Genomic DNA, 20,685 nt, shown 5'->3' with positions numbered 1-20,685 from the left:
CTGTACTGGAGGAGCTTCCTGTAGGAATGCTCCAGGCTCAGCTGCTCAGATGATTTGATGCAAATACCCTCTTAGTGAATTAGAAAACTAATTCAGTACAGCTTTCAAATTTTAAAACACTCTGCTATGTATTTTATATCAATAGCTTAAGTTAACCCTTTATATTAAAACTTACAAAATTTCTTATTTTCTAAATACATCTACCACACAAAACCTCCTCTATCTTCAGCATCTTTATATAACAACAGTTGATTGTTCAATGAGCAGTTATCAAATCACCTGTTTATCATTTAGGACAGCCCAAAACTGATGCGGAATGAAGACACTGAACAGCAGCAGCTGCTAAACGAACTGCTTATCCCCACCTGCTGTGGGGTTAAATTTGTTCCAAATTAGGCTAGCCTTATTCAAAGTACCTATACAGCTAATTTTGGATGTCAGTACATCCTCACAAAATTATGGCATATTTTTCCTGGCATTTCCTGTCTGTGGTGTTCTCCAACACATATTTCTGTCTAGTTTGAAGAACTGCATTTTGTTTGCAAGTACATATCCTTGGTGTGCAAAGAAAATACGCTGTTAAGCTTGGGTTTGCAAGACCCCTTGACATAACAAAGTACTTGGAACACTAGAGAAACCTGAACCAGCCCTTCCAGTAGGGACCATTAACTAAAGGAGAACTTCCTGCTTGCAGTCTCTCCAGGAGAACAGCTCTCTGCTCTTCTTGTAAAGCAGCTGAGCAATCTGTAGTAATCTGTAGATCTGTAGGTTGCTATTGCAATGATTTGTAGTCACTTCTCTACTGATCTGTAATCACTATCAGCAAAAGTAGAGAAGCATTACAGAGCGTGCCAATTAATTCAGCACAAATTTTCAGTAAAGATGGATTGGTAGAAAGCCCTGGCCAAATTCCTTCTCAGTTCAGAGACAATACAGAGCAGGAGATTAAAATGTGATGATCTGAGCCTGTCCTTGTTTTCTTTATACAAGTTTCATCACAGGACGGCCATCACAAGTCCTGTCTGGAGAATCCATCAAGTAGCAATGGTTTATACACTTCACTTCAAGAAAACTGTGCCAAACTTCTCCAAAAACCGGCTGCCAAAAGTTAGATTCTTGTCTATGTTTATAGTTGTATGACCCATATTTGATTAGCTCCAACGCGTTTTGGCTTAGAGGCAGGAGTCACAATTGCACAAGGTTTTAATTAGATGTTTGGTCACTCTGCTCTTTCCTGAATTCCAGCCATTTCCTTGCATGCTCATACACAAAGCTGGAAGCTTTTAGGGAGGCAGAGTGAAACATAAACCTCCCCAAGCTAACAACAGATAACTAAACCCCTAATGTAGCATAAGAAATCATTTCAGCAGGAGCAGCCCTTTGCCATAAAAACTGGAGTTCAGCAGCTAATTGACAAGTTGAGTCAATACTGGCTGGTAATAAAGTGATTTTAAGGAGCTGCTATGATTTTCACATCACACGTGACTGCTGCAGTATGTCTTGCCAAATGTTAATATAGTTTTGTCTAAAAATGGTGTATTAATTTCCAGTAATAGTAGTATATCCTCAATATCAGTTTTAAGAAAGGAGATGAAACAAAAAGTGCATATGATGCCCATGAAAATATTTTCTTTCCAAATCCAATTAGTCTCTAAAATACATCTTGTTGACTAAATTCTGGCATCAGGCTAAGAAACAGTCTGAACTTACAAGAGAACATGAGATAACGCTAGTTTTCATAAATTTTGTGGTTCAGTACATTCAGTTTGTACTGCAGCTTTTTCAGATTTATTGCAATTTCTGCTCAGCTCAAGAGTGTCCTACACAAAGGAACTGTCTCACCTACAGTCTGAGCTCAATGGAGAGGGACAAACAGAATTTTGTATACTCTCTCCTGCTTATCTTTCACTTAGTCCAGTCTTCAGTATTTGTAGCATTTATAATATTTTGTGGAAATCACAAATACTGCCCCTATTCCTTAAGCTCCCTTTTATTTCACAAAAGGAAGGGAAAATGTTTCTGTGGAGAAAAAAGAAATTCCTTTGCAAGAGCACACTAAGCCTGTGGGAAATCAGGACTCCTGTATGACTAACCAATATGATTAAGCAGAAGCTGTTTACTGTTTACATTACACAGTTATTTATACATTCTAAGCCTACTGCACACAGTGATCACACAGTTCTTAGTGGTGCCTTTGCTTGTCCACACGTTCTGTATCCACTTCTCAGAATATGTGATTGGTTACAGTCCAGGTGGCTCACAGCTCTCTGTTATCTCCTTCTTGTGATCTTGGAATTCAGTTTCTTACCTTCTTTCTTACTTTAGCACAGTTTATGTCTTAGTAACCTTGATGAATTCCAGAGAGCCCTGAGAAAATTCTGATAAGAACATTTATAAGCGAAATGGCTGGTGCACCCTGTAGTCTAAGTTGTTCAGATACATTGCTACATAAGCCCTACAGCCTTCCTTTTATATGTACAGCTCAAAACTCTGCAGCAAACCCTGGCTGTAAGCACGGGCATTATAAAACTAACCAATTCATTCTCAAAGGAACTGCATGCCAAATTTACTAGACCAAAACCAGCCTCCCATCTCCTGTTCCACTCTAAATATGCACACACTTGCAAAGAAGAAGTTATGGCACTCTGCAGCCCACATTTTAACCAGCATCTTTCCTGATGTCCTCAATGTCTCTTTTCCTTTTTCTACCTCTTACATTTTTCTGCTACCGTTCTGCTGTCTTGCAGTTATGTTCTCAAAATAAATTACCTCCAAATTTTATCTTTCCCCTATTAGAAGGACCATTTGTGTCTTGCTACTTAACTTATTCTTTCAGCTTTCCTTTCCTATTGAAGGGATTACTCAGCTGATAATGAAACAACTGCTAAAACGTCACAGCCTAAGCCAGCAATTTTAGCTTATCTTGACCTGATATGCTGCACATCTTGATAGGGTCTTGGGTGCTGGCAGCTGAGTTCTCATCCCTGCAGACAGCTGAAGGCAGGAACTGCTATATTCATCCAGAGAATGAGGTCTCTGCTCTTCAGCTGCATTTTAAGGACTTTTTTCACAGACTTTGACAGGGCTGCAGCAGTTCCATGTTCTTGTCGTGAGTTTGCTAGTAAAGCTAGTCACACATGCTAGAGGAAGTCACTCAGACCTTGAATGCACCTTCTGTGTAAGATTCTTAGTCTCATCCCTATGAACTGAGGATTAAATAAACATTTTGGTTAATAATGCAAAATATTAATTTTATGCAATGTAACATTTATCATGTCCAAAAAGCCTTCCCTGGGTTTCAGAAAGGAAGATGTCTCTGACACTGAACCTAGAGCTGTATGAAGAAAACCAGCCGATGACTCCTCATAATTTTTCCTTTGCTTCCCCTGTTTACAGACAAACTACACAGATGTTAAGTGGGACCATCTTAAATCTTCTGGTCAACACTGTGATTTTGCACAAAAGTGTATTACTTTTCCATCTTAAACAACTATCCGAAAGTAAACTAAACCAAACAAAGCTTTTAGTCTTAAACTTTACTCCAGTATCAGAGAGCTGTTATTCAAAAAACATCTCACTGGAAGAGGGTTTTATAAAGCCTCTTCTGTCTGGTTACAAGAAGAGCTGATATTCAGGACACAGAATGTTTCCTAGAAGTCTGCCGGATCGGTCCGTGTCTCACAAACGGGACAGGACCCTGGCTGCTTGCAGACTTAGGATTTGTTATCTGTCTGTATCATACAAGCAAAAAGCAAGAGACACAGGAAAATAACAACATCCATGCAAACACAGATCAGAGACAAGATGGCAGCCCATGCAAAGCCTTTTTCTACATATTCTTTGAACCAATAGCATAAAAGAAAAGATGTAAAGTCATTATACTCTAACCAATTAGAAAAGGACCCACGTGGGTTTAACATTAACAAAAGGACTTGTATGAACCTCAAACAATACACAACAATTCATTATTTAACATGGAAACTTTTTCTGTCTTTGCAAAGCATGTATCTAGGACTTTTCACATCTTGAGCTATCAATAAGTTCTTGTTCTTTCTTGTTTCTTATGATAAATATAAATGTATTCACTTGGTTCTTAACTTCCTAGCTTCCCATGAGAAGGTTCAGAAATTTCCCAGCCTTTCTCAGCTTCAAAAAGTGTCTTTTACCTTTTTATATTCCTACATAGAAGTACCACACAATCATAGGTGAAATGGAAGACAAATGTTTTGGAAATAAGACAATAGTTATCTTTTCCTGAGAACTGGAAATCCAGTCCTTGAGGTTGGCTCATGTTAGGAGAAGGCCCTCCTGTATTCCTTAAGCAACTTTGCCACTAATATGTAATAACTCTAAGCAGCCAAGCTGTACAGCAAGATAGGTTTGACTGTTAGTGATCCTACACAATGAGAAGAAAACGACACGTGACAGAAACTGGGCATTTTTGAATTTTCAGCATCTCCATGACATCCATTTACAGGAAACCAACTCCCATGTTTATACCACCAAAGCCACGCTAAAATACATAGTCAGTAGAAAACAGATTATACAGTGCTGTTTACACTCTTGCAGTCACTAAAACTTTCCTGCATGAATATCTGCAGGTAGTTGTTGATACCTTCTGAGACACTTGCTGCCTTATTAAAATTAGGAAGCAGTAATTCTAGAGGACCGATCATATTCTTACAACTTCTACACACATCCCACAAAGCTGGCACTTCCACAAAATATTGGGTAGCACATTTGGTGTCAAGTTGTTCTTCTAATGAGGAATTTCTAGTTTAAAAAAACCCAGACAAGGAGTTGATCTTACTCGAGTTGTAGCAATTCTCACAATGTTAGAGTGAGCCTGGAGATGCAAGAGCACCCTCACTGCCTGGTTAGAGAAGGAATATTTTTCAGGTCATTCTTAGAATATATTTGGAGAAAAGTAATTAAAACAACACTCTTGCTACTCTTACTTGCTTCTTTCCCATCAAACTTTCAAGAAGAAACTTTGCTGGAAAGTGAGCTATGGCTGCCTTCCTTTTTCTGCTATTTTAATCTACCTGTGGTCGATCCTTTCAATACTGCACTGCAAGAGACAAGAACATTTAATTCAAGCAGCCCTAAGAGCCTTTAAATATCATACTGGGAAGTTTGTTTTCCACTTTTTACATATGAGATTGGATTATTTTAGCATCTTCCTGCAGTGAGACTCCTTATCCCCTTTTGATTTTGGAATGCATGCAATCAAAATAATACTAATGTTCTCCAAAGTATCTTCTAAAAATGTAAGATGTATGGTGCCTCTTGGAGCTTATGCCTCTCCTGTTCCTTCCCAGGGACTGCAGGAATGTGAGAGCTTCAGAACTGAAATCTTCACTGCACAACTGGATTGCTTTTATTTTTAACAAGCACCCCAAATACAACTTGCTGTGCCCTGCATATAATAAACATTATAATAAACCAGCACTAAAACACTAAGCCACTGCCACTGCAGCCTGACCACAGCAGGACCCATGACAAGCCCAAACCCTGCACCAGAGATGGGATGTGCTGTTGAAACCCCTGCTTTCTGAAATGTACCTGCAATCCTGTCTGTAGTGCTGAGCCCATATAACATGCACACAACAACATTCCTTTCATATTCGACCCTGTTAGCCAAGCCTTTGGGCCATGCCAAGTCCTTCAATAATATTTACAGCCCCTGTCCTCAGCTCCATCTCTTAATAAAACGCAGCTGAGGTCACCACCACCACCTGCTCTGGCAGCCAGGATCCATCTAAGCAGTGCTGTTGCCTGCCTGTGCTGACCCCTCTGCTCAGCCCCAGCTGAGGCTGACAGCTGCTCTTGGAACATCTGTATAGGCTGCACTGCACTGGGATTCCTGCCACAGCACTTCTGACGTTGCTTTATTCCCAAGAGCTAGTTTGTTATCTTGGAAAAAAAAAAAGTCAATAAATAGGAAAAATGAATCAGAAACACAGGCATATTTTTATTTGAAGGCTAAAACCTAGCCATCTCACAAGTACTCTGAACTGTGCCAAGTGTATTTTAATGGTGCACATAATGAAAAGAAAAAAGAGTGTTTTATGTCATCTGTATCTGTGGTGAAATTTGCTGATCAGAAATATGGAAAGACTGGTGTTTTCTGCTTGTAAAGGAAAGAAATAATAACCAGCTTCTCCAATGTCCATCAGTTCAGGGTTAAAAGGAAATGTTTCACAGGGCAGAGCAATTTTTGGAAATGTTTCCTTAATCCAGATGCAATGTTGAACTTCTTTCTTCTTTCAATAATTACAGAGTCCCAAGGAAAACAAAGGGAAAAGTCATGATTCCAGAGGCAGACTAAACATTGTGCCATGGGACCACTGTGAATCTTTCAACCCAACTCTGTTTTTCATTGTTACAAAATGCGCTTCTGAAAACTGGCTTCAGTCTTATTGCATTGATTATCACCAAAAAGGAGAAGTCACTCGATCAACAAAATACCTATTTTTCCTTCTGAATGTCTGTCCCTCAGAATATAATTTGTAGGTGTCCCAAACTCCAGGCAAGGAATTTGCACAGGAGTAATCTCTACATTTCTTAGGGTATGATGTCATCCAGCAAAGGCAGTGCAAGACATAAAGATGCACTGACAGGAGCTTTTCCCTGAACCCTCTTCTCATTAGTGCTCGCAGGTCAGATGCAGTGACTGGGAAAGGGACAAGAGCATCAGTTTGAGGGTCAGACACAGAGAAGCAAGACCATCCCCTGCAGAAACAAATCACCATTTGGTGTGTTTAGCTGTCAGGTGAAACCCCAGCCCTCCACATCCCTTTTTCAGATGCACAGGGAGTAAGGCTGAGCTGGCCTCTTACAGCAGGAACCTCTGGGAGTTGTAGAGGCTGAAATGGCTCATGTTTGAAGTCACAAATGGTTGTTCTATCACATAACAGAAACATGGTTCTGTAAACATATTTCTTCTATTTTGCAAGAATTAATTGTCAAGCAATTGCCCCATTTTTCTTCTTCCTTCCTTATTAGTATAGTAGTTTTCATATGGGAAAGACAAAGATTAATCCAAACTTTCCACCCTCAGAGTAAATTACACTGTGATAAACAAACATAAGTGACTTCTTTGTTTCTCCTTGAGGTAAAATCTTGCCTTGCCTTCCAGGAATGGCAAGTCCATGGCTGACATATCTTCCAGTCTTTTTCCCGGAATATAACTTGCTGAGCTCAGCATTTTCATTGCCTCATATGTTGCAAAGTCTTGACATCCATGACACAAAGATATAAATTACCAAGCACAAAATAAATTTCTCTGATGGAGAACCTGTACGCCTCAGAGCCAAAAAAGTTACAAATGTTATAACTGCAATAAGGAACTGTTTCCCAGTGAAGGACACAGAGTTGTTTGTTCCTGCCCTGTCATTCCAGTGATACTCATAGTTGTAAAAGCAGTAAAACACTCAGCTAAAGTGACATTTTAGGTTCAGAAAACACTCAAAATCATCCAAACCTATGATGTGCCTTTAGGCAGGATCCTGTGTTTTTTTAAGAGGAGTGTTTGATAAAAAATGAAGTATTGAAAGTGATGAGCAGATTTGGCAAAGAGGAAATGCAGCAGCCTGCTGTTGCAAGCTGCCTTCCTGGCACCTCCCTGCTTGCCCTGCTGTCACCTCCTTCCCACCTGAGGTGCCATGGCAGTGCTTTTTCCTCTTCTCAGACAGCTGCTGATGCTTTTTCTTTTCTCTTTTCTGCTCCTGTCTCCCCACAAGTAGCATGAATCATTAGATTTGATATGTGCCATAAACTATGACACTCACTAAGAGATTTTTTGCATAGGCACCTTCCTCAGCATCCTTTGTGCCACAAGTCCTGTTTCAAAAACAAAATAAGGGTGAAGTTTAGCATATGCCATTAGATATTAGTGCACTGCAAAAGCAGGAATAATCCAAGGTCAGCTGGCAATATTTCAGAAAGACACTGAAAATCTCTCTTGATGTCCAAATCAATAAACAAGAACCTACTGACATTTTTCTTGCAGGAGAAAAAAAAATCTTCTGTATTTTCTCTAAGGGCTTCTCTTGCCTCCAGGCTCTTTGTGTATTAATGCAGCTGCCTGGAAGATTTTTTTTATGCAGCCTGCAAAAATATTTCAAACATATGAAAAAATATCATCTGCAATGGTAGACTTGGACAGCCAACAGAGTCAGCTGATGTGGCTGGAAGGACAGATACGGTCACTGGCTGCAAGACCAGCCAGGAGCCACTGAAAATCCAGCAGAGGAAGTTGGGAAGAGCTCACCTCTGTACCACCTGCCTGGTGACTGCCAGAGAGCCTGGCAAAGTGGAGGAATAGTCTGGGCACAGCACAAAAGACATTCTTATTGAAATTACATATCATAGCAAGATGTTATCCTTTGAAACAATTGGCCTTTTCTACCAGAAAACCAAAACAGCTCCAGTATCCAGCTGAGTCATTCATGTTTTTCTACCCATCTTCCAGCTAATTACCTCCAGCTAAGACAACACATTGAGATTTTCTACCTCTGCAGTTAGCATCTCTTGATGAGCTGTACACAAACTGCCAAAAACAGGATGTCTGTCAGCAGCCGCTGTGGACTATTTGTAATCATCCCCTGCTGCTTATTAAACACAGGCTCCTAACCCAGCCATTAGATGTGGTTTTGTTTCTTGTAAAATATCAACTTATTTTTCTCACCTCTTTTATTTTTAACTGATAAACATTTTACAAGTGACAGGATACTAAATAATTTTGCTTATCTGATTTTATCTATGCCTCATCTTCTAAACATACTTAGAACATCTTATTCTAATTTTACCCTGGCTCAAAGTCCTTGGCACTTAAAATCTCTCTTTTGGCTCAGCTGACAGGACTAACTGGACGTGATTATTTATACAGCTGTGTGACTGTTCATGGCCCTATTTAACCAAATAAAGTATAGGGTCTGAGTCTAGCAAAATCTTGCACACATACAAGTTCCTTACTTGTACAGTTTTCAAGAGTAAATGCTTTTTTAAGCCCTAATTTTATGGTGGTCTGAGCAATAAATAAAACTTATAAGGGCACAGAAAATGCCACAGTGGGGCAGAGCACTGCCTTCTCTAGCTCTGCAGTCAGTCTCCAGTCGTGGTGAAGTAAGCAGGTAGGGAAAGCACAAAAATCCAACTGTTTAATTGCTCTGTTCCCCTCACAGTGGTTCTGCATTCACATCTATTACAATAGGGATTTTAGAGCATCCCCATCCTTTTCAGCATCTTTTTGTGGATCTGTTGTCCATGAATTTATTTGAAGCCACTGACTGGCCCATCCCCACAGCCTCCCATGGAAGCCAGTTCCAGATGGTCACTACCTGCTAGCTGAAGTCAGGTTTGCTATTATTCTAATTGCTCTCTTACTGCTTGTATCAAGTGATCCTCCCCTAAATGTAGTTTCACCTCTTTGGTCATTGTAATTTCCCTTCTTTGCTCTGTCTCCTTCCTCATGTTAGATAAGGCCAAAACAACTGTCCTTTAGTACCCATTTACAGACCTATTGTCCATGAACATCCCAGCCTGCTCCCAGCAAGAACTAAGGCAAGAAATAACAAAAAAACCTTGGAAGATTTACCATCACCACATTTTTCTAGTGGCTCTGAATAGGAAATTCAAAAAGGGCAGCAATTAAGCGTCAAACACTAATTACCTGGTAATGTTTTTTGTCTTGCATCTTGAGCACTCGCAACATTTCTTGAGTGCATGTACATTCAACTACTGACTAAAATCTGGTTAGGAAAAATTAAAAAAGGCAACAGGAGCAAAAGTAATGCTTCAGTAGTTCACAAAATGCATATGAAAATGCATGTTTAGAAAATGAAGAGTGCCTTGTGCAGCCCTGAAAATGGCATTGGAGCAACTAAGGAGCTGGCAGAAAAGAAGCTCAGTTTATCCAGGAGCTGATGAAAACTCAGCCTGGTTATGACTGAGCAAAGGCTGACTGTGGCAAAGTAAACAACACAAATGGATGTCTCTAGAGAGGATTTCACCTCAAAATGGTTACAGAAAAAAAATAATTGAAGGCTCTCAATCTCTCTCTCCCTAAAACTACCCTAAATTCCAAAGAGCACAAAATGCTGTTATCACACTCTGAGAACATTCCAGGTCAAATTGAACTTGGCTGTAGATGAGGATAATTTCACATGCATTTGAGTCTGCTTTGTGAAAATGTTGTTAAAAATATATATATATATATATATTTAAAACCCTCAAATGGATTAAGCAGGAAGCTCAAGGTAATTACATTGCTGGCTGAGAACATTCAAAGGTTCCAAGTATCTTCAGGAAAAGAAGTCCCTGAGCATGTAAACCGTTCCTAATTAATGACAAAGACATGAGACAAAAGACAGAAAACAATCACTACTTCTCCAAAAAGTGATGCAGGTCAAGGCACCTGCATGAGTTAGTACAATGCACTTTCTTCTGCATTGTTCACCATGAGTTTAAAACTTCACCATGTTCCTCAAATGCATCCCAGTATTCTGTGGTTTGAGTCAGAGCTAATCACTACCCTCTAGGAAGGGGGAGGCAAATAGCAGGGCAAAATACGGGCCAATATAGAAACTTCTGAGATTGCAAAATCTAACTGTCCTCTGTGGCTGTAAAAATAACAGGATTCTTTGCAGATAACAATTTCTTTTAGATTTCTGAAAAAAAGTAGAAATCTAACTCAACTCTCCTTTATGTACTCCAGAAGAGGTTACATTCCAGACAGGACTATTTTAACTCAAGAGTTGGTAAAGCACAACAGTTTTAAAATTAATTAATTTTGCAAAAAAAAAGTCTGCTGGCATTTTATACTCTTGCAAAACAGTATATAATTTGTTAATGCAATGAAACCTCAATTACTACTTAATCTTACTGATCCAGTCCTCAGATCACACTTTCAGCTACGTGCAGTTTATGCAGAGCAAAGTAGGTGAGGATAAAGCTACAGCACAGGTTAGAATAACCAATGTAGGCACCCAGAAATTTTCAGGATGCTTCATACCTTTCCATTTTTCCCAGTGTATTTATAGGCTGAAGGGAAATCTTGGAGCTGTTTGTTGGCAGCTTTCTTACCTAGGAGAGCTCACAGAGCTGGAAAATTGCTGTAAATCTGCTAAATGGTACCGCATGACCAAGTACCACGGGGGATTGGGGAAAACGCTCCTTGTCTCATTATCCTTTGGGTAAATATTTATAAATAAATATGCCCTTAAACTTGAGCAATTGCTAATGAGAATAACTCGCTGCTTTTAAAGCTTAAAACATTGGGCCAATATTGCTATTTCACTGAGGGTTTGAAAAAAAGAAAAAAATAATTATCATCAGAGCAGCACAGAATGCACAGTTCTCAGAGTGGAGAGAAAACATAAAAAGTAAAATAATAAAAATAAAAATACAGAGAGGGAAACATTCAGCCTCATTATTCAGAAGGCACTTTCCAGCTGCCAGCACCACTTCAAAGCTCTTGCTGAGCCCAGGGGGGTTCATACACAGGAAGAAAGAAGCCACAGATTGATTCCTCTACAGAAGAGAAGCCATGAGTGAACACCTGTCTGGGAAGGGGACAGCGTCCGCAAAGGGAGCTCCCAACCTTGCAGGGCTGGCACTGCCCAGCTCTGCCCTCGGACAGTGACACAGCCCTTGCAGAGTGACAGTCAGCTGTGAGCAGGAGTGGGCTGGATCCAGGGCTGCCGGGACTCAGCCCAGCTGGGCAGGACATGGCACCAGGCTGTTCCACACAGAAGGTGCTCCTGGGCTGGCTGCAGGAGCAGGCAGCACAGACCCACAGTGGCAAGTGCTCCTTTCTCACCCCACCTTACAACCTCTACTCTTTCTGGCAATGACTGTGTTTGAGTACACATTTGCAATGTAGATTTTCAGTCATTCCAGGGAAAATGGAGGTTCACAGAGAACAAGGAACAACCTGCATGCTTCTGAGGGCTGCTCTACTCAGAGGGGGTCCAGCCATAACAGGAGTTTTGCCAGAGGTGCCAGGTGGCTGGGTCAGATCCTGAAGGAAAGTTACACAAACACATGTGCCACAGCTGAGAAATACTGCTTTTCATCACTACAGCCATCATGGTAACCCAGCTCCATCGACAAGACAGCCAGCCCAAACTACAGCAAACATGCTGCAGGTCTGACTGTACCTGTTCTTTCCTGATTGCCCTGGGTTGGCTATAGGAAGCTTGTATCCTCAATTGGCTCTTCTGTTTATGCTGGATAATAAGTTTTGCACCTTTGAGACTGGTTCCCAGAGCAAAGTGGGGGGGAGAAGTAGCGCGGAGTTTGTTACCAGAAACTGCACTCACTCCTCCACATTCCGGCTCCTGGACTGTGTTGTCTGCAGCACGGAGAGACAGCAGGACACAGCTCTCCTTTGCTTTTAGTTAGTTTTTAGCTCGCTGAGGCAGAGAAGTTCCCTGGCCTGTGGTTTTTCCTTTTCTCTGGAGCTGTTTAAACCTGCTCTGGACTGAACACAGAAGAGCACCGGCAGCTCGCACCTGTGGCCCAGCGGGCCGGGCCTGGGCCACGGAGGGACTGATCAGAGACTGAGTGAGCCGAGCTACAGCCCACGGAGGGACTTCCTGAGTTTGTCATCTCTTCGGAGTGGCAAGAGGCTTTATTGTTTAATATTGTTCAATTTCTGTGCCGGTGAATGCTTTGCCTGTTAAATAAGCAGTTTTTTTCCACTTTCCTCCAAAGAAATCTTTTCCCGAACCAGCTGGGGGGAAGGGCCGTTTGAATTTTCTTTCTAGAGTAACCCCTTAAGAGGTTTTCTCCCAAATTTGCCCTAAACCAGGACACAGATCCACTTTCCCCAGGTCAGAAAGGACTCGCTATAACAACATTATAAATATATGTTGATTCTTCACTCAGAAACTTAAAAGCAAGCAGACAGGCAAGCAAAACCCAGTCTTACTAGATTTCCTCCGATGAGGGAGGAAAAAAAAACTGGGGATGTAGTTTAATAGAAACCTGTTGATTTCTCAGCTGTACTTAACACCAAAAAAAAAAAAAAAAAAAAAAAAAAGAAAAAAAAAAAAAAGAAGCTGGCCAGTAAAGCAATGCAAACTGGCAAAGAAAACAAAAGTAGCTCAATTTGAGTGCATTTTGAGTTGCAACAAAATAATATCTTGCTTCAGTTTCAATTTGTTTTAATAAAAGCAAATTAAATAATACTGGCAGACAGAAGATTTAGTAAATATTCAAAGTACCCTGCCTGTATGATGCACACAGGGCAGTTGTGTAATACCTGCTGCAAACCCAAAAGCACAGCAGAGAACCACACCACATCCTTTAATCTGTGTCCAGTTCCAAATCTCTCTTCACTGCTTGTTGTGTATGGATTGGAGTAGTTGTCTGAAATAAAGAAAATACTTATGTAGAGGAGGAATAATTCCATAATACACAGAAAAAAATTGTCCTCACTTCTGTAGGCAAAGCAAGCAGAACATAATCAGTACAGCAGGTATTAGTTATTCAGTGGGCATTGGTATAGGACACAGCAGAAGGTAATTTCCTCCAGATAATTTTTGTTCTTCTTTTCATTACCCCTTGCAATTTACCTCTTCTTCCTATGATTCCTAATATGTTCACATATATCCCAGAGATCTGATGTGAGTCCTCTTGTCCCCTGGTTTCTTTCTCAGTTATAAACTTGCCAAAAATGTTGTCCCAGTCTTCAAACAACCATTTCAGTTGGAAAACTACCAGAAAGACAAACTTACTTAAAACAAAGACATTAGGTAAACAACTTGATTAAAAAAAAAAAATCCATAGCAACTAAACACCAGTTTAATGTTAAATGTGAAATAAGTTCACCATTCCAGAGCTTGAACTGCAGCTCATATGTCATGCCTCAGAGCAACACGCATCAGAAAAAGCACTGAAAGATCCTGTTTTGAAGTGTGTGTTTACAAACTGCCACACAGTTGGTTTCTTTTTAAAAAGAGTTAAGAGAAGCTTCCTGGAAGGTGAAATCACAGCCAACATCACAGAGCACCCCCTCCTCTGCACTAGTTCATCTTGGAAAAGACGAACCTGCAAGGAGAGAAGTGCTGAAGAGACATGTTCAACTCTCCTCTCTGTCACCTCCAATTAACCTGTCCCATCCTTTAAGAACTGGCAAGATTTCCTTTTTTTTCCCTTTAAATTATCTATTTGGTACATTTTAGTACTTATAGCCAGTGAAGAAATGGTAATTTTTTGTTGATTCTTTTGTTAATTCACGTTTCTTGCTCTCTTTTCTTCAATGATGCATCAAGCAATCCTTGAAGAGCCTTCTTGAGAAATACCAAGTGCCTAATGTAGAGATCTCATCACAGCTCCTTACTGGAGGCTGTGTCACAGTGTGGCACTGACTACAGTCCCTTTAAAAAAGGAGTTTGTCAGAACAGCCAATGAGTTATTGACTGTTACTCTGTCAATGAGTTATATGAGTTATTTTGACAGCCTCTCAAAATTCTGAGTGCAACTTGTAATGCAAAATTACCTGTCACTGTTGTTTGCTGTGACAATAAGTGTTCTGACTATATCTAGCACCGCAATATCAGCAAGGACAGCTTTACTAATTTCTGTGGAATTTTACCTAACATTCATTCAGACAGAAGAAATTATTTTATCATTCTCTCCACATATTTTTATAGGTTGGGACCTGTATTTTCCACATGGAATGATTCACCTAAATTCAGCTATGAATTGTTCTGCTCTGAAGTCCTGTTATAATGCTGAACTAATTAAAAAAAAAAGTTCTAGGGGAACCGTGTACCTGCCTACAGGGCTTGGAGGGTTGGGACATTATTTTGCAACATTTGTCATTTAGGGAATGACTAATCTGTCAAGGTACTTGGCTATGTCTGTCTCCCAGACTGCCCCAAAGACACCCTGGTTATGGTCTGACCTCCTCAGTGTACTCTTCAAAGAGCCAGGAAGAAATTTCCACACTTTGATGAAGACAAATTTCACCCTGTCTTTCCTTTCTCTCCTAGCCTTCACTCTCGGAGTAGCCCACAGGGTGCCACTGTGGGATTAATAATCTTGTACAGGGAACCATAATTCTGTCCTTTTCTGACTCCAGAGAGTTTACCCTACAAATTTGGAAGTCATTTTTGTCAGTATGATGACTAAAAAAGGTGTAAGGCTGCCCTTCCTGAGATGCCTCCTGACTTTGATAAGCAGATTTCACCAAAAGCCTATGCGGTAACGCTGAAAGTGATAAAAAGAAAATATCACCCTAAAATAATTTTAAAGAAATTAAAAAATTCCCACTGAAAAAATTGATATTTTGCTACTGGTTTTGTTTTCCACTAAAAAGTGTAATTAAACTTCTGCTGGTTCTACCCAGCATAGAGATCAGGGTGTCCCAAGAAGTGGGCTTTTTTAAACTTTTTTGCCCATTGCAAAACAAGAAAGAAATTTTATCTCATTTCAAAATAAGTACTTGTTTTTACTTCTTATTTTCAATGCTTATTTAAATTTGAACTTTTAAGGTGGTGCACAAATGGTTATACTCCTATACTCTGATCTCTAGCTTTCTTGCTGCTGTGCTCCTGACAGGAGTTGTAAAAGGGAGTGATTATCTAAGCCACAGAGACTTTCTGGATCAATCTCTGACTAACACTATTCAGGGTACTTGCAGAGACTTTCATTAACGTGGATTAAAGAGTCATCAGAAGGGTTGTGTGCTGACTGTGTTACATGCAGATAACATGATAAAGATGGTGCCCACATCCAGATTAATAAGCATATTTGATTGTTTAATGTCCCTCTGCACACCCATGTTAACAAACACAGTCTTGGGGGGGGGGTGGCAAAAGAGGCTGCAACTGGAAAAGGAGATGGAGCCAGTGTTCTGCATTACCTGGCTAACCTCAAACAAGATTAATCATCTCTCTTCACCTGAGATGGTGACCCAGCTTGTATCTGCTAAGAAAACTTCATTGTTAAAAATAACCTATTTCTTGCTAAGCTGCTTGCTTTCTGGATTAACAAAAGGCATAAGGAATTTGAGAATATCCTGTCCTTTAGAATGCAGACTATATTAATAGGTCTCCTTTAAGCTTTTTTTGCAGAAGGGATAAAGGAGATCTGACACAAGCAGGACAGCCATCCCTGCTTCCCAGTAAACCTGCTGTTCCAATTCTTGCCTGCTGCTGTCCAATATCTCCTTCAAAACCAACATTTCCAAATGTCCAGGGGCAGAGGGTGAATCACAATTTAGGCTCAATGCCTAAATTCATATTCTTTTCACAGCATCACTAAAATAGAGATGTACACATCCACACAACAGCAACTCTGTATGTAGACACACAGTCCCATCTGATCTACTTGACAAATTTCAGCTGTATTTTTAGAACTTCTATAAACTAATGTCAGTGTTTATGTAAAACAAGGTGGCTGAGGGCTGGGACTGATGAGCTCTCAGAGAACTCTGTCTAGTTTATATGTTACTCAGAGGATTTTGCTGCTAAGTGAAACAAGAGCCATATGTAATGAGAAACATTTAATTTTTTATTTAGGAAAGACTGAGCATACGATTGGTTCAGTGTTAATCCATAGTAGTGCTAAATTTAGATCCAGAAACGGCTTCTGGTGATTTGCATATTTTGAGCTTTATGGCTGGAAAATAATACTGAGGGAAGTACAACAGCCTGTCAGGCACAGCCTGCAGAGCCAGAGTCAGAGAATGCAACAACTTGACTTCAGCAATCCCCAAGCAATTAAAAAACCACAAAACAAACAAACAAAATTTTAAAACCCAACAAAAAACAATACAAAGAAATCAACACTCCATACTACCTGTAACTGAAATTCTAACAGGAGCTAGAAAGGCAGAATGCAATGAACAGGATTAGTATTAGACCTAGGATTTGAGTGAACTCCTTGACTTATTAGAAAAATGAGAAAGAGTGGCAATTTTAATATTCATAACCATAATATTAATTTAGAAATTTGTGCCCTATCACACAGCCTGAGCTTGGCTGCTGTTATTCAGCAATGCACAGCACAAAGCCTTCACTGGCACCATAGCTGGGCACATATGTGCTCCTCTGCACTGATGCACATCAGTCCTTGCACTTCAGAGAAGACACAGCCTGAAAGGGAGGTAAGAACAGAGGGTCAAAATGCTTTGCTGATCTCCTGTTCTGATGCTTACATGAATCATCTCACGGTACAGCACAGGATTGTACAGCTGTACATTCAAGAACAATAAAAATACAGGAAAGTTCACCTGTGTTGTTTGCAATTTGCATTACAAAACAAAAAGACATGGCTCAATATCTTGTTCTTTCTTTTGAATATGATTTTTCAGCTAGTCATAGCTGAGGGTTCAATAAGACATCCCTCAAATCCCATGCGCAATGTGAACAACCATGCAAAAGCATATTCTATCCTCCTGGCTTTATGAAACTCAGCTATAAACTCTGGACCACTTTTCCTGTGTCCTACCAGCCAAGTAAATGAAAGAAACAAGGATTGGCATTTCACAAAATGCAGACACGGATTTAAGGATCATTCAGTGAGAACAACTCACTGACAACTTCAAAAGATCAGCGTAGCTATTGCAACATAGAATGTACCCGAGATGGAAAAATCCTAATCTTCTGCCTGGGATGTTTATTGCCTGTGTTACAGTCCCCTGTACATCCAGCCATCCCTGGTGCCCGTAGGAATTATATAAGCAGAAAAAGAACAGAACATTCTCAAGAAAGGCTCTGAAAAGCAAAGTGTGATCTCCAGGGTGAGCACTTGTGCCATTAGATGTCTGACATCAGATTTTGCTGCAGGCGATGGCAAATTTGTCACTGACTTCAATAGCAAAGTTTGGGCTCTGGGCTCTCTCCTCCCACCACTTTCCCTCAGCCTTGCCCTTTGCCAATGAGATCAGTGGGACAAAAATATATGGAAGCTTTAAGGAGGACGTAAAGGAAAAGCTTGAGCACTATGTTTGCATTTGTCCTCAGCTACCAAGAGCTTCCCTTTTTCCAAAGGGCAGAGGTCAGCACACCCACAGGCAGATCTGCAGTGCTGCCCTGGCCACTGCTTGGAGCCACTCAGCCCTGTTCCCAATGAAAGGAATCACACCTTGGAGACACAGATTTTCCAGCAGCACTCCATATTGTGCTGTGCCAACACACCTGAACCTGTGCTGCACTTCCAACCCAGGGCTTTTCTTTACAACCCCAATTCCTAATTTTCCTGGAATATTTCAATATCCTGTTGCAAGATACAGTGCAGGACAGGGCTGAGATGCCAAATCTCCTTTGCCCAGTCAGTGCATAGCATTCACTGGTGTGAAAGCGACTCCCCTTCAGAAAGGTAAGCTAACGACCCAAACAATTTTGCCAACTTGATTTGAAAAACTAGAAATTGATAAAATTAAGTAATGCCTGGGTTTGGTACCTTTAAAACTGCTCAGTGAGCCCAAACACTCTTGTAGGCAGTGCAGCCACACAGGGTCACTTCATGGCCACAGCACCTGGGGAAGTTCTCAAGGGCAGAACTTAGCCGGCCACCTGCCAGCAGCCTCTTCCCTTCCATCCCAGCCCTGACTGGGTCCTTGCGTAGCACACTGGTGACACTGTGGGAGGGCAAATGCTTTTTCTTGGTCTTTGAACATAAATGGAAAACACATTTTATCATGCATAATGTGTAATTTATGTCCTGGCAAAGGTAACTGTCCCAGCTGGAAAATTCACCATGGTGAAGTGAAATTTTGTAAAGTGTCTCTTTTACTGGAAAAAGCAGTAATATCCATCCTTTAAAGTATAATAAATATATAAACCAAAATATACCTAACACAGTTGACAATTTTAATCTAAGTAGTTTTTAAACCAAATGTTACAATAATAATTTTTACAAGGTCATCTAAGCCCACAATTCCATATTCAACTTAATTTTTTACCTGTTTTTTCTACACTTGAAAGATATTACACATGTTATAACTGCCCTCCTTAACTGGTACTTCAATTTTATGGGTTTCTAAAAGAAGCAATTAAAAGGTTGAAATAGAAAGTATCAGATAAATACATGATTCATGCTGCAATTTTCCATATGCTGACTACTGCCAACTTTACAACTTGGCAGATGCTGGGAATATCCCAGCTCTACCCTTGCAATCCTCTTCTAGGACCAACAAGAAAACATCTTGTCAGGCTTTAAACATCTGCTGGATCTCTAGTGTGCTACGGGTAATCTCCCAAAATATAATTGCTTGACCGAACCTTACTGTAGCTCGCTAGACTCTGAAGTTTCCCACTTCCCAATAGCTGGGACATTTTCCCCCATTCAGCTTTGAGAATCAGGTGAAAGAAACTCAAAACCAGCATTCAAACCACGGAAGCCTGCAGTCGGGTGGCAGGTGGGGATGTGCTGTTCTCCTTTGCAGATCATTTGATCCTTTGCAGGGGATGCAGCCTGGAGAAGGCCGGGGCTGAGTCTCCCTGTGTTATTCCAAGCCTGCCTGTGCCAGGCCCGCACGTGTTCCCGCGTGTCACGGGCTGTCCCGCAGCCCCGGGCGGTGTTCCCGCGTGTCACGGGCTGTCCCGCAGCCCCGGTGTTCCCGCGTGTCACGGGCTGTCCCGCAGCCCCGCAAGTGTTCCCGCGTGTCACGGGCTGTCCCGCAGCCCCGGGCGGTGTTCCCGCGTGTCACGGGCTGTCCCGCAGCCCCGGGCGGTGTTCCCGCGTGTCACGGGCTGCACCGCAGCCCCGGGCGGTGTTCCCGCGTGTCACGGGCTGTCCCGCAGCCCCGGGCGGTGTTCCCGCGTGTCACGGGCTGTCCCGCAGCCCCGGTGTTCCCGCGTGTCACGGGCTGTCCCGCAGCCCCGCAAGTGTTCCCGCGTGTCACGGGCTGTCCCGCAGCCCCGGTGTTCCCGCGTGTCACGGGCTGTCCCGCAGCCCCGGGCGGTGTTCCCGCGTGTCACGGGCTGTCCCGCAGCCCCGGGCGGTGTTCCCGCGTGTCACGGGCTGTCCCGCAGCCCCGGGCGGTGTTCCCGCGTGTCACGGGCTGTCCCGCAGCCCCGCAAGTGTTCCCGCGTGTCACGGGCTGTCCCGCAGCCCCGGGCGGTGTTCCCGCGTGTCACGGGCTGTCCCGCAGCCCCGGGCGGTGTTCCCGCGTGTCACGGGCTGTCCCGCAGCCCCGGGCGGTGTTCCCGCGTGTCACGGGCTGTCCCGCAGCCCCGGGCGGTGTTCCCGCGTGTCACGGGCTGTCCCGCAGCCCCGGGCGGTGTTCCCGCGTGTCACGGGCTGTCCCGCAGCCCCGGGCGGTGTTCCCGCGTGTCACGGGCTGTCCCGCAGCCCCGGGCGGTGTTCCCGCGTGTCACAGGCTGTCCCGCAGCCCCGGAGCCCTCACAGCTCGCCTGGCCCTGGCTCTCCACGCCCGTGACGAATGAAGCGCTGGGAGGCAGTCAGCACACACCCATCCGTCATCCTGGCACTGCCTGCCCCGCTCTTTGCCTTGGCAACTTCACAGAGTTTCTGGAACAGATGCTTTTATAGCACTTAGAGCCCTCATCTTTCCATACTTTCTGCCATGGTAATCACCCTCACAATAATTTTGTTTTATGTAGATACCATATACAGGACTAAGAGCTACCTGTTGCAAAAATAATTTAAAGTGATTTGTTAAAATTTATAGGATTGAACTTTATTCTCCTATCAGATCATTAA

Source organism: Vidua macroura, chromosome 9 (genome assembly GCF_024509145.1).
Source record: "Vidua macroura isolate BioBank_ID:100142 chromosome 9, ASM2450914v1, whole genome shotgun sequence".
Taxonomy (NCBI): domain Eukaryota; kingdom Metazoa; phylum Chordata; class Aves; order Passeriformes; family Viduidae; genus Vidua; species Vidua macroura.
This window is presented reverse-complemented; position numbering follows the sequence as displayed.